This window comes from Enhydra lutris, unplaced genomic scaffold (assembly GCF_002288905.1).
Source record: "Enhydra lutris kenyoni isolate GAN:26980312 unplaced genomic scaffold, ASM228890v2 scaffoldscaffold5, whole genome shotgun sequence".
NCBI lineage: Eukaryota > Metazoa > Chordata > Mammalia > Carnivora > Mustelidae > Enhydra > Enhydra lutris.
The window spans coordinates 31,568,533-31,582,856 of record NW_019154089.1 but is presented as its reverse complement, the minus strand read 5'-3'; the positions used below and the strand labels follow the sequence as shown (position 1 = coordinate 31,582,856).

The 14,324-nt window shown below is 41.7% G+C and overlaps 1 pseudogene; it reads right to left on the bottom strand.

Moving 5' to 3' along the window:
• LOC111141100 overlaps positions 1–8,887 on the bottom strand; it is a 111,548-nt pseudogene extending 102,661 nt beyond the window's left edge.
• Between the last annotated feature and the right edge of the window lie 5,437 nt (positions 8,888–14,324).

The following is a 14,324-nucleotide window of genomic DNA, read 5'->3' as shown; positions in this document are numbered from 1 at the left end:
ATCCAGGCCACTCTTACGACCATTTAAACGGATCCCTGAGCTAAGTTCAGTGCATCTGTATTTTCTTAGCTCCTTGGAGTGATTCCCACGTGCTGCCAAGTTTGAGAACCACCGCTTTTATTTTTTATTTTTTATTATTTTTAAAAGATTATTTATTTATTTATTTGACAGAGGGAGAGACACACAGCGAGAGAGAGGACACAAGCAGGGGAAGTGGTAGAGGGAGAAGCAGGCTTCCCGCAGAGCAGGGAGCCTGATGCGGGCCTCTGTCCCAGAACCTGGGATCATGACCTGAGCTGAAGGCAGACGCTTAATGTCTGAGCCACTCAGGCACCCCAGAACCACCATTTTTAGGATTATGACACCCCATTGTTTGAAACACTTAGGAAGCAGCAAAAACGCTTTTCACACCTCCAGTATTATGAGGAATCTCTGTCAAAGCTGCTCTGCTCTCTAAAGCAGGGATAGGTCTTCTCTCCTGGCTGGCCCACTTCGCCTCCCTCTGGCTCTCTCCAAGGTTAGTCCCTGGGGAGCACAAATAGCCTTGGATATGGGGGCGCCTGGGTGGCTCAGTGGGTTAAGTCTCTGCCTTCGGCTCGGGTCATGATCTCAGGGTCCTGGGATCGAGCCCCGCATCAGGCTCTCTGCTCAGCGGGGAGCCTGCTTCCTCCTCTCTCTCTGCCTGCTGCTATGCCTACTTGTGATTTCTCTTTCTGACAAATAAATAAATAAAATCTTAAAAAAAAAAAAAAAGAAAGCCTTGGATCTAATTTGAAATATCACTTTCTCAGCTCATCCCCATTCAGGGACTTGTCTAAGGACAACTTTTTCTTCTCCCTTTTCTCCTTCCACCTCCACTTTGTTTCCTGTAAGAGAGGATGGCAACCAGTTTGGGAGCAAAAACATAATTCAAGCCCCATGTCTTGAATTGGACTTGTGACCTTACCTCTTGCCACCCTCTTCACCTTTGACCTCAAAGCCCTTGGAGACAGTGAGGAAGACTGAACTCCTGAACCACCAAGTATGGTTGGTGGACTGAATAAATAATGTCTGAGGAATACATATGCTACTGTTTTTCCTCTGTGTGCAGATGCCCCTGGGAATAATGGAAAAGAAATCCATTTCCATGGCATGTACACATACCAGCTATATGTCATTATGCATTTTATCTATCAATAATGGAAATATTAAGAACACTTATTGAGAACTTACTATCTGCCAGATGCTGCATTTAGTACTTTTTATGCATTTTATTCAAGTATCCTAAGACCCCTAGGAGGCAAGGATCATTAATTATCTCCGTGTGACAAACAGGCAGAAAGGTTAAGTAACTAGATGGTTTTAATATTAGGCTGTCTGACTTTAAAACTTTGCCCTAAACTGCTCAACGTAACTGCCTTTCAACAGATAACCAGTAGAGATTTTTTTTTTTTCTTTCTTTTTTTTTTAAAGATTTTATTTATTTATTTATTTGACAGACAGAGATCACAAGTAGGCAGAGAGGCAGGCAGAGAGAGAGAGAGAGAGAGGAGGAAGTGGACTCCTTGCTGAGCAGAGAGCCCGATGCGGGACTCGATTCCAGGACCCTGGGATCATGACCTGAGCTGAAGGCAGAGGCTTTAACCCACTGAGCCACCCAGGTGCCCCGAGATTTTTTTTTTCTACAATCACTTTCTATTTAAGAGATCTTCATTTGAGGGGCCTGAACACCACCGCCCTATAATGCACTGCTTCTTACCCCGTTCCCTGGTTTCCTAGCGAGCTTTGGCCGTAGTTCTGTTACTAGACTTGGCTCCTTGGACTACCAGTCAACAGTAAGAATGAGGCTGGACGCAAAATGCACAAACACAGGCAAGGCTTTAGTAGGGGCAGTGGCTCTGGCAGAAGGGAGACCTGTCACCCCTGCAGTGTCAAAATGGCTCCTAGAACAATAGCCAGGGAAAGTTTTAATGGGCCTGAGGCAGGAAAGGAGGGACATCTAAGCATATGGGGGCGGGCAGAATATAGGGAATTGGGCACACAGGTGCACTTGGCAGAACATACTTCTCAACACACTGTTTCATTTGCGTGCTACGTCTCCCCCACTCCCATGATTTTTAGCATTTTAATTAAAGAAGTTGGTGAAAGGTCAGATTGGGTATCCATCTTCTCTCTGACTAGTCGGAACCGGTCTGAGCCTACTCCTTTGTGTTTTGCACGTCAAGAAATGTGGTAACAGCCAGGCTGGAGTGTCCAGGGTACACCGGGGCTTGTTCCTCATGTCCCTGACGGTCTCAACTCAACCCTCCTATTAAGGAAGGGGTTATAAATCCAGTATCTGCAGGGATAAGCTGGGGAATGCTAATCAGTGAAATGGGTCAGGTTTGCATATTAAGCAGTTACAAAAGTTCTGTAACCTCATCCTAGTTTTCTGAAACATAACAATCTCTTTGACCAGCCCTTTTTCTTCCCCTGCTTTTGTTGGAAATGTAGCTGCCAAAGTGTTTGTCTATTTTATTTTTATTTTTTAAAGATTCTATTTATTTATTTGACAGACAGAAATCACAAGTAGGCAGAGAAGCAGGCAGAGAGAGAGGGGGAAGCAGACTTCCTGCTGAGCAGAGAGCCCGATGCGGGGCTCAATCCCAGGACCTTGGGATCATGACCTGAGCCGAAGGCAGAGGCTTTAACCCACTGAGCCACCCAGGTGCCCCGTGTTTGTTTATTTTAAAACAAACAAAAGATACTTGGAGCAAGAGAGTAACTGACCATAGACATTAGACTTCCACGCCGGGGAGGCAGTGGGGGTACTCTGGGGTATATATGTTCCCTCTGAATGGGAACAGCCCATGGTTCAGTTCTAAAAGATTATGGGTGGGCCTTTGTTGCCAGACTTATAGGATTTTTCAGGAGAATATGGAAGATTCTATTTTTATGTGGAATATTCCAGTTTTCAAAGTTGACTTAAATGGTACAAAAACAGTGCAAAGGCCAAACAGATTATGTTTTCAATCTAGTTCTGGGTCTGGCCCTCTAGATCACAAGCTTTTCTGTCAATGGGGAAGAAATAAAAACCGGGTGAAAAGCAGGACAGACCTATTAATGTTGTGAGCTAGGCGTAGAACCAAAAGCACACCGATTTCGCTCCTGCATAATTTCTGCAACTTTTGGTACATTCATCAGCTTCTTGGCCATTCTGTGTCCTCGTAAACAGGTGGCTGCTAGAGCCAAGTGGCTCTCTTCCCTCTTCGCCGACTGACTTGTGCTCTCTTGCCAGTGACCAAGAAAGTTGAGGGGTGGCAGCATGCTTCTTGCCGAGGCTCAGTTTTTCATTCATCCTAACTTGATAAATACTTTGCCTCAAAGCAGCCAGTTTCCGGCAGACCAGAGGCAGCCAGCCTCTGAGATAAGAGGCAGGCAAAGGTTGCGGGTTATGTTTTTGCTTTGAATGGTGGGAGAGCCTTTCAAAGATCTATCCAAAAAAAAAAAATCACTTGCCCTGTCAAAACTCTATCTGATTGGCCAAATGTGCATTGACCTTTTTCACATTTAGCATGATATTTCCTCCTTCTAGCTATTTCCGTTTACTTTTAGCCTTCCAAGTAAAATGGCAGAGTCAGGAAGAGATTTTTTTTTTCTTTCTAAAAAACTAATTAAGTAATTTTATTTTATTTTTTCAGTGTTCCAAGATTCATTGTTTATGTACCACACCCAGGGCTCCATACAATACGTGCCCTCCTTAATACCCACCACCAGGCTTTTATTTCCTAAAGATGCTAGTGATGCAGCCCCTTGGTGTTGCAAATTTGTGAACTGAGGCCAAGAGAGAACAGAGTTGTGAAGAGCACTCTAAGGTTAGCCAGCCTAGAACGGAGTCTTCATGACTCATAGTTGCTTCATTTTTCAGGGATTCCCAAATCTGGGTGTGCAACAGAATAACCATGAAGAACATTAAAACCCAGGTATGCAGCTCACCTCAGGCCTACTGATTTAGAATTCCAGGAGCGAGGACTGGGAATGTGTATTTTCCCAGGTCCCTGGATCACTCTCAGGTAGTCCTCCCATGGAGAGATAGTTGGGAATCATTGGCTTCTGCTGGACTCCACACCCAGGTAAGTCCCAACTGAATCCTGGTGTAGATATTCTTAGAACTCTTGATACTGATGTTTCTTGGTAACGCTGGGTTCTAAGGCAGAGTAGTTGACTTTTGCCTTCAGAGATAAATTCAAGAGTTTAGAAGTTGTTATACATTGTGTGGAGATGGTTCTCATGGATGTCTGATGCTTGACAAATTTTAGTTGAAGCATGCTCAAAGATTTATTGGATTTGAGATTCTAAATGATTATGTGAACAACATTCCCGGAATCTCTAAGGCTAGAATAATGAAATATACCAAAGTTACTGGCAAGCAGATTTTTTCCTAAGGTCCTTAACTTTGGTCTCTGAGATCTTTAATGTCTTCTCTGGCCTTGAATGATTAGCCATTGTCAACGCCGTGATAGTAATTAAACAAGCAGTACAGTTTATGGAGTCCAGACTAGGTGCTAGTACTGGACTAAAGGCTGTTAGAAACATCTCATGTAGACCTTACATGGACTGTGAGGCCACTGTGAGGCCATATTATTTTCACCATTTTGCACATGAGAAGACTAAGACTCAGATAATAAAATTTATGTCCAAAAAAACATAGTTAAGAATTTGTGGAGTCAGGTATTGACTTTGAAAGTTGACCTCTCAGCCTTGGGTCTAGGTCTGACGGGTGACTGACTGTCCACTCAACTTCCTTTGTAAAAGACCTTCAATCCCACCTGCTCAGAACCTCTGTCCATCACTCACTCTCACCTCAATTTGGTCATGGACTCTACAGCTGCTAGAATGTAGTGTTTAGCCAGATGAAAAACATTTTTCTACCAAGTATGCAATCAGAAATAGAAACTGTTGTCTGTAGCATATAAACAAGGAATTTTTTCATTCTGGGTATCTTCATTGTGGGAACAAAGCATTATTCTGTAGCTTTGTTTCACTAACCTACTCGTGACTTTTATAGTGCATGCTGTAACACAATAGGTTTTGAAAATGGAACTTTTAATTAAGGATATATTAAAAGGATCTATAATTAGTATAATAGGTGCATTAACTAGGTCCTTTGTATAACTCATTGTTGGCTAGGAAATAGGGTACAACCAATCTTTTGAGTGTTTGAATTTGAGGATTTTAAAATAATATATCAAAATGTAAACATCTGAATTTATATTCAAAGTTTGAAATAATGTGAATCACCCACATTAATAGGCCTCAAGAAATGCATAATAACAAAGTCGGCGATCCACATGGACACTAAAGCTTGTGTTCTGAACTGACATATGCTGTGTTTCACCATTTCCACATCTGTAGAATGACTGCATTGGACAGTCTCTAGCACGACCCCTCCTCTAACCTTCTAGGAGTCCCCATCAATCCTGGAGATTGTGTGAAATCCCCCACTTGGGAAAGAATGGCTTTCTTCTGTGGAGTCCGATTGGCCAAAGAAAGAACTTTCCTTTGTTTTTCTAAAGATTTTGCTCCTGCATAATTTCTGCAACTTTTGGTACATTCGTCAGCTTCTTGGTTGATGGCATACCCAAACTGAGAATGTAGGAAGGTTTAGAGAAACTGTGGATAGTGCTCTACTCTGGGCCCAGTGATAGCAGGGGGGTACACCTGCTTCTCATCCTGGAGGGGCAAGAAAAGGAAGTCAGAGGACTAGTTAGCCCAACCCTACTCTTCTTCTCCTCCCTGATCACCTGCTGATCGTCTGTTCCTCAACAGGGTGTTCATTGATGGTGCCCATACAGACCAGCACATTGACCCTCGTTTCCACCACTAAAGGAATAGTAAGATCTGTCCTGGCTATTTCACAAGATTATTTGGAAGATCAAATAATGAAAGAGCCTTATAAAATTATGTCATGTGCTATCTATATGAAAATTTTATAGCTGTTAATCATCAGAATAGAATCATAAGGTAAAAATGTGAATCTTTGTTAAGGAATAAAAATAGGTGAATTTCATTGATTTTTTTCTTATGATCTGAATATCTACTGAGTAGTAGGAAACATTTCAATTTTAAATTTTTAGATGATCATCATTTTTTACTTATCAGTTCTTTGATATTAGGTTTTAGGCAAATGAAAAAAATCAAGCCACAAAAAGTTAGAATCCAATCACTATATTATATGCTTTTTCTCCCAACTACCCATTATAAATGAAAGCTGTCATACCTCTTGCTTCAAGAGGGGTGTTAGTTTTTTAGTTTGTAATAATCATTTTCTTTGGTATTTAAATACTGTGTATGAAACATTTAATAGAATTATTCTTCCTGTTAACTATAGATGGAATAAACATTGAGCAAATAAAATCCATAAAACATAAAAGGGAAATTAAGTCACTAATCTCCCAGCTCCAGAAAGAATTACTCTGTATTAAATATTTACACACATTTTTTTAATAAAATGGGAATTCATTGCTGTAACATTTTCATTTGATAATATTATAAACATATTTTCTCTGTCTTTCAATATTGCAACATAATTGTAATGGCTCTATGAGAATTCCTTAATGCTGCTATATATGTAGATTTTTGAAAAGTGTCTTTGATTATCAAGAATAGGTGACATTTTCCCCTTATTAAGTACTTATGTGAGACTGGAGCTTGAAAAGCAGTAGGGAATTGTATTTTCTTTTAACAAATGAATGAGTTCTTCAGCAAATTTAGTTTTTAGTAAATGTTTGAGTTGGTGTGATTCCCTGCATTAGATCAGTTTAGACATATCATTAAATCTTTAACTCATTTTCTGCAAGTGCCCCACAATAAGATACAATAATTACATAAAGACTAAAACTACCTCAGAAAAGAAAATGTGACATCATCTTAATCTAAACTTTTTAGAGATGATAATAGGAAACTAGAAGCAAATAAACTATCTTTTTAATAGGGACGTATTGATGTGCAGATGAAGATCTGGTCCAACATCAATCTTATATATACTAAAAAGTGTTAAATAATCGATCTTTTGAGTTTTTCTATTAAAAAGCCCTCTCCATTTCCTATATTTTATTTCTTCAATTCATTTATTGAAGTAATAAAGTAAAAATGCTACAGAATTATATTTAATCAAGGTATCTTTATAGTCTCAAAGACGTTTTGGTAATAATCATATTAAATCAACAGTGAAAACAAATTAAATCCAATTTTTATTGCATTCAGTTCACAGAAGAGGCTGTCTCTTAACTTATATGCATTTTTTTAAAACTATATTTCCTGAGATTAAGCATTTTTACTTTAAGACCCTGGAGGAGAAATACATGACCATTCTTGGTTTCAACATGCAACTCTATGTAGCATTTATGCCATTAGTCTTTTGCTAACAATGAACTTGACTTCTCTGGGTTATTTCTTGGCCTCTCCTCCATTTGCACCCATTTTCATGTATGAAATCCTTGCTTTTATCATTTGAAGCCACCTCCCTTATTTGCTCAATTTTTTGCTTTCAGCTTATCTCTAGGATTTTTGCTTCTTGCCTTAAGCTTTTCTCTTAGATAAGAGGTCAGAGACCTAGTTCTCTAAGGAGCCAAATAGTAAATGTTTTAGGCTTTGTGGACCATAACCTTCCTCTTTGCCTGAGAGCAGCCTGAGACAATATGTAAATGAATGGCTGAGTTCTAGTTAAACATTTATTTTGCAGGGCACCTGGCTGGCTCAGTGGATTAAGCCTCTGCCTTTCACTTGGGGCATGGTCTTGAGGTCCCGGGGTCTAGCCCCATGTCGGGCTCTCTGCTCAGCAGAGAGCCTGCTTCCCCTTCTCTCTCTGTCTGCCTCTCTGCCTGTTTGTGATCTCTCTCTCTCTGTCAAATAAATAAAATCTAAAAAAAAAAAAAAAAATTTATTTTGCAAAGACACACAGGGCCTTTATTTACCTTTGGGCCTTGTCTTAGTTGTTGGCATCGAATCTCTTTACCATGTGTATTTTTTTTTTTTTTGGTGGCATTTATTTATTTGACAGACAGAGATCACAAGTAGGCAGAAAGGCAGGCAGAGAGAGAGGAAGCGAAGCAGGCTCCCCGCCGAGGAGAGAGCCCGATGTGGGGCTCCATCCCAGGACCCTGAGATCATGACCTGAGCCGAAGGCAGCGCCTTAACCCAGTGAGCCACCCAGGCACCCCTGTATTTTTTTTTTAAGATTTTATTTATTTATTTGGTAGAGATCACAAGTAGGCAGAGGCAGGCAGAGAGAGAGGAGGAAGCAGGCTCCCTGCCAAGCACAGAGCCTGATGTGGGGCTCGATCCCAGGACCCGGGATCACCACCTGAGCTGAAGGCAGAGACCAGACCCACTGAGCCACCCAAGTGCCCCTACCATGTGTATTTTTATATGCGAATACCTCCATCTTTCTATGTCTGCTGTGAAGAGTTTTGAAACTAAGGGAATCAATGGCCCAACGTATCAAAGGTTGGGGGTTTGTGTTTTATCCTGAAGATACCCTATTGACTATTTGTTGTAGGGAGGAGGGACAAGCTCATAAAGATGGAGAACAATAAAAACATTTTTTCTCTTTCTAATTCGGAAAAGAGGAATATGCTCTTTGTTGAGTTAGTTGATGAACTTTTCAAATTGCACTCAACTGAACAGCCTGATCATCATCATCAACCTACCACACATCCGTTAAGTGCTTACTCTTTTCGAGGCACCGTGCTCGGGACTGTATGATTGCATTCAAAAGTGGATCTCAGAGGTATGTGCTCTTGTCTCTATTTTATGGATAAGGAGGCAGCGTCAGTCAGTTGCCCAAGGTGCCAAACTGGTGAATGGCAGAATGAATACGACATCCATACTCTTCCACGCTTAGCTGCTGCTTATACTTGGCCGTCATACTGTGAAATGAGGACCGCGTGACCCAGAAGAGGTGGGGAAGCTACTGTGTATCTGTACTCTAGATGTAAACCCTTTCCTTTGCTCTTTCCTGTAGGGCCCTGGATTTTGGATCGTATGTTTCAAGCCTTTGGGGAAAGGGTTTTCATGAAGTTTGAGTTTTTTAATATTCCTGAATAGCAGCTATTTAATTGATAAGTGCAAAGTTTGATGGATAAAGATGTAACTATTTTTTTTTTCCTGTGGCCTTATAATTCCTTTGTCAGCCTCCCAGTCTACTCCAGCCAATTTTAGTCAAATTTATCCATTTCTTATTCATTTCAAGTCATCTTCAGATGTTTTCTCCCCTCTTCTATTCCTTCCTAGAGTTAATGTTATTAAGTACCGCTACTTGGCTCACATTCTCTAGGCAAGGAAGTGTGAGACAAAACCGACATATTATGGACTAGCACAGTGGGTGGGGGGAGGGAGGGGAAAAAGCGCCCCAGGAAGGAAGGAAGCAAACACAAGTTAGGAGATGCACTGAACTGGCTGCAGTTAGACAGATAAACACAGATGACTCCTGCCCATTGTTCAAAGCTTTGTCTGCCCTTTGGGGTTTTGTCAAAGCTCCTCACCAGGCTACTGTGGGGGAAGCTACATCCCACGTCCCAAGAGCAGTCCTTCACTTGCATCTGGAAGAGAAGAGGCAGAGCCCTCTGTGACCTGATGGCGTTGGGCTTGGCAGCCATGGATGTTGGAGCTCCTTGGATGTGGTGCGATGGAGGGTGTGCTGCAGCCCAGCCCTCATGGGGGGATGAGGTGGGATGTGAACAGATGAGGCCAGGTGGTTGTGGACACAGCTCTCCACTGAGCAAATGGCCAGTGACAGGGAGGCAGGCGGGACTTAGTAAATCTGAGGAGGACCGTCAACCAGGTCCCATACCAGGACTTCCCATGTATCTCAGCATCTGCAGAGAAGTAGCCAGACCATTTGTTAGATTGGACTCCTTGCTTATTCTGGCTTGTTCTGCTGAGATGTACAGTCATCCTCTCACATCCAACCACGGTCTCTGAAGAAATGCTGCATTACCACTCCTCCTTTGTTTTGACCTGGGGGGCTGGTTTCTCTTTTCAGCTGATGCCTTTTACCTGCTCAGGGGATGGAAGGTTTTATTGTTTCTCCAAGTTGTTTTGGATGTGTGGGAAGTGACTCCTGTTCACCTCGCAACACCAGTATAGGGCAGATCCGAAGAACTCTACTGGCCTAATTCCATGCAGGTTATGGGCCACAATTGTCCTCTACTCTAAAATTCTGAAAACTGAATTGGATTCTGTAATTTCCACACCTACGGGGCCTGAAGGAGGAGCCAGGCAGGAATTTATTATCACATCAACTTCTTTCTTTCTTTTCTCTTTTTTTAATGAGACTTCTGTTCTCCTCAGCTAAGATATTCACTTTTCTAGATTTGGCTGGTGGATATTGGGGCGGGAATGTATTCAAGCTTCTGTCTGAATTTTCCTGTCTAAGATAGATTTCAGAGACTTTTACATTTAACGGTCAAACATTTTAATTCTTTTTTCTTTCAAGGATGATGGTACACTTTCTTCCTTTTACAGAATGCTGAATTCCATTTTCCTGGTAGTAGGTCATAAGAAAATACTAAGGCAATTGGAGGTTAGGGAGATAGTAGAAAATATGTATGTAATCTCACCACTTGTGTATACAAATTGAGGAATGAAATCCACTCCTGTTGAGGAACTGGGTTAGGGCTTATACTTCTTTGGGAAACCATCATTTTCCCTGGAAGAATCCACTAGTTTGTCAGTGACCTTGGCTTCCTGTCTCAGAGTCCATGACAGACACCATCATTAATTAAGCACACACAGTTCTCTCTATAGGGAGATGTCTTCAGTCCTCATTCTTGCTCACTGTGCTTTCTCCACCAGCATATCTGTTGGGTGCTAAGCATAATGGCTTCTCTGCCCTCCCTACTCCCCATTTCTAACCTCAGGTACTATATTCCATGGACTACTTATGCTGAAATTTACTCCCTTAGCACAAAGCCATGACCAGGCATCACTCAACAAGCTCTCAGAAATAAGCATGAGCTGATTTCTGGGTTTGGAATCTACCAGTGCCATTATCAAAAGAAATCATTTACATTTTCTGCACGTCTGAACTTTGCCTGCCTTGGAGAATGGCAGGGAAGGAAAGCTAATACAATTTGATAAAATGGCTAAAATGAGTCTATTTACAGTCCTGCAGCTTTTAGAGCTGAGAATTTAAATATAGCCACATAGTCACCCATAAATGTAAATGTATTTGTATTTGGGCAGAGAATGGGAGCTGAGAGTCGATTTTGGGCTTGAGGTTCAATTTTCCTGCTGGAATAAATATTGAAGCTTAGGTTGACTGCATTGAAAATTCTATCAATTGTTGGACTGGTTTCTTATTCTCCTTTCGTTGGATTTTTTAATCCACAGGATGTGAATGTCTGGTTCCCCCCCCCCCTTCTTTTCTCTCTGCCTTTTCAGCTTTGTTCCCTGCACCCTCCCTTGCAGTCCCCTTTCCTGAAATGGCAGTGAACCCTGGTGTCAGCATCATTGTTTTGCAATGAGGGAGCCCACATTTCTGACAGTTTCCACCCTGCTCCTGCCCATGCTAGAAATACCAGAAGAATGGCAGACATGGAAATGCCTCCCATTTATATTCATTTGGTATTTGGTTCTAGTACCAAATATGAATGGGTATTGAATTTTACTTCCAAGTCAATATTGAACTCAAATGTCAGTCATTTGTAGAGGGTACATTTTAAGTAAGCATTACCTCTCTGGTCTTTTCAATATCAAATCAAAGCATATCGGCGTATGCAAGTTCGTGTTGTGCACAAGACTGTGTGCCAAGCTTTCCAGGGGATGCAGCAGTAGACAGAATGCGTCCTGGCTCTCCAAAGTTGCAGTGCTCTTTGGAGAGGCAGGACATGTGCAACTGCCTTCCTAAATTCATAAATAACTCAAAGATTGTAGTGGCTGATATGGAAATTTCTTCAGTTAAGTCCTCTGGAAAATGGACATGATAATGTTCTTTTATTTTTTAGAGTTGTGCTGATTGGTGAAAAAAAATGAGAGGACATAGGAATTTAGTTGGGTCATGAAGAGAGGTTTGCAGTAAGGAGAGATGGAGAAAAGACTTGGCTAATGGACACTCCGAGGGGCAGGACAACATCCCCTTATGTTCCTTTTCCCCTTTCCTCTTGCTTCTCAACATTGTGTGAAATAAAAATTCCGGGGGCAAAAAAAGGACTGATACGGACTCAGAGAGAACCAGGTTAGCAAGGACATTGTTCAGCCTATATCCTCTAAGCAAGGTGGCTGAGTCCCATTTGAACACTTCTTCCCTTGACCTTTAGGACTTGATCTTTGTGTTGCCGGACATGCAAGATGAGCAAGCCCAAGTCCTTTGGTGCATACGGCTCACTGCCTGGAAATCTCCTGGATCTTTCTGGTTGCATGAGCCTGCAGGTGCATGAAGTTGTAAGACTGCTCCAGACCTCCATGGCATTGAGAGTTGCCTTTGGCTTTTGTATCCAAGTTTTAGGTATCATCCAAGTGTTGGTCTCTAAGGGTAAATGCTTCCAGCGGTTTGAAAGTAGCAGGCAGACAATTTGAGGAAGGAGTGCCATTATATTCTCTAGGTTACCCACTGTCTTTTGTTTCCAGTATTGCTTGATTGTCAAAATTTAGTACTAGATGTAAAGAAGGAGAAAAAAAAAAAAGACTTAGGTGTGCCTGAAGAATTCAGGATGAGTACATCTTACAGGGCTTTCAGGAAGAGTTCAGGAAGTGGCAAACATGTTTTGGACGTACTGAAAAACCTAGAATGGCAAATCAGCTTTTTTTTTTTTTTTTTTTTTTTTTTTTTTTGCAAATCAACTTTTATAATTAAAGTCATTACTTTAAAAAAAACATTTTGGATGAAGATGCTAGAATTATGGCAAGGAGATAACATTTTTTTTCCTCTTTGACTTAGCTTTGTGTGAAAAATGTTTCTCTAGTAATCTGCGCTTGGCAGTTTCTCAAATGCTTAGATTCTAGCATCTCTTTCTCTTCCCATGTCTGTTCCTTGTATTGTCTTTTTGGGATTATCATAGGTTTCTGGAATTTAATTTATTATTTTTTAAATTACATGTGATGTGTTTTTTTTTGGAGTAGTGTTGTTGCAGTTCAGAATGAAGAGCCAAGAAAGAGCTCCTGAGACATTTTCAGTGTAAAAAAGTGGTTTTAGTAAAGCTCGGGGACAGGACCCGAGGGCAGAAGGAGTTGCTGGCCCTGGATCGTGAGGGGCATCTGATGAAATAATTTGGATTTGGGGGAAGTGAAGATAAAGGGAAATTCTGAAAGGATTTTCTTTTTCTTTTCTTTTCTATTTTTTTTTTTAAGATTTTATTTATTTATGTATCAGAGAGTGAGAGAGGCATAGGCAGAGGGAGAAGCAGGCTCCCTGTGGAACAGGAAGTCGGATGTGGGACTCATCCCAGGACCTGGAGATCATGACTTGAACCAAAGGCAGAAGCTTAACTGAGGGGCCTCCAAAAGGATTTTCATATGCTAAAAACTCACAGGATTCTCACTCCTTGCTCTTGTCAAGCAGGGCTGTCTTTCCTGGTAGCAAAGCATTAGCAGCAGGACAGCTGGGAGTGTCCTGGAAGAAGGTTATACTCTGCCTGTCTCAAGTATTTGTCAATGGGCTGCAGGTTATAAGGACATTCACTTTTTTTTTTTAAGATTTTATTTATTTATATGACAGACAGCGATCATAAGTAGGCAGAGAGGCAGGCAGAGAGAGAGGGAGAAACAGGCTCCGCGCTGAGCAGAGAGCCCGATGTGGGGCTCCATCCCAGGACCCTGGGATCACGACCTGAGCCGAAGGCAGAGGCTTTAACCCACAGAGCCACCCAGGTGCCCCAAGGACATTTACTTTTATCTACATTTCTTTCTGCCTTTGTTTCCCACATCACATGCACCTTGTTTTCCCTTAATAGGTCAGTGAAGTATATCACTTGAACCTATCTTTTCAAAAAATATTAGCTGGTGCTTTATAGGGACATAAAGTACTTGGGAGAGGCTACAGTGGCCGCAGCTTCCAGGGTGTGCGGGTAAAGCTGAGGTCACCCCCAGCCTCCGGAGAGCAGACCTCGGTGACATTCCGCTTTTGGACTGAACACAGTTGGATGCCCCACTTGTTCACCTGACTGAGGACATAAGTCTCTGTGAAGATTTGGGGCAGAAATTTTAGACAACTGTGGACTCTGCCCTTCGTGCTTATCCATACAGTACTCAAATCCCTTCCAGTGAAAAAATGAATTTAGTCGCACGGAGAGAGCAGTGTTCTTCCTGGCCACTGGGTCCATCCCCCTAACTTGTAAACAGTGCTCAGACCTGTGCCGTGAAGGCAC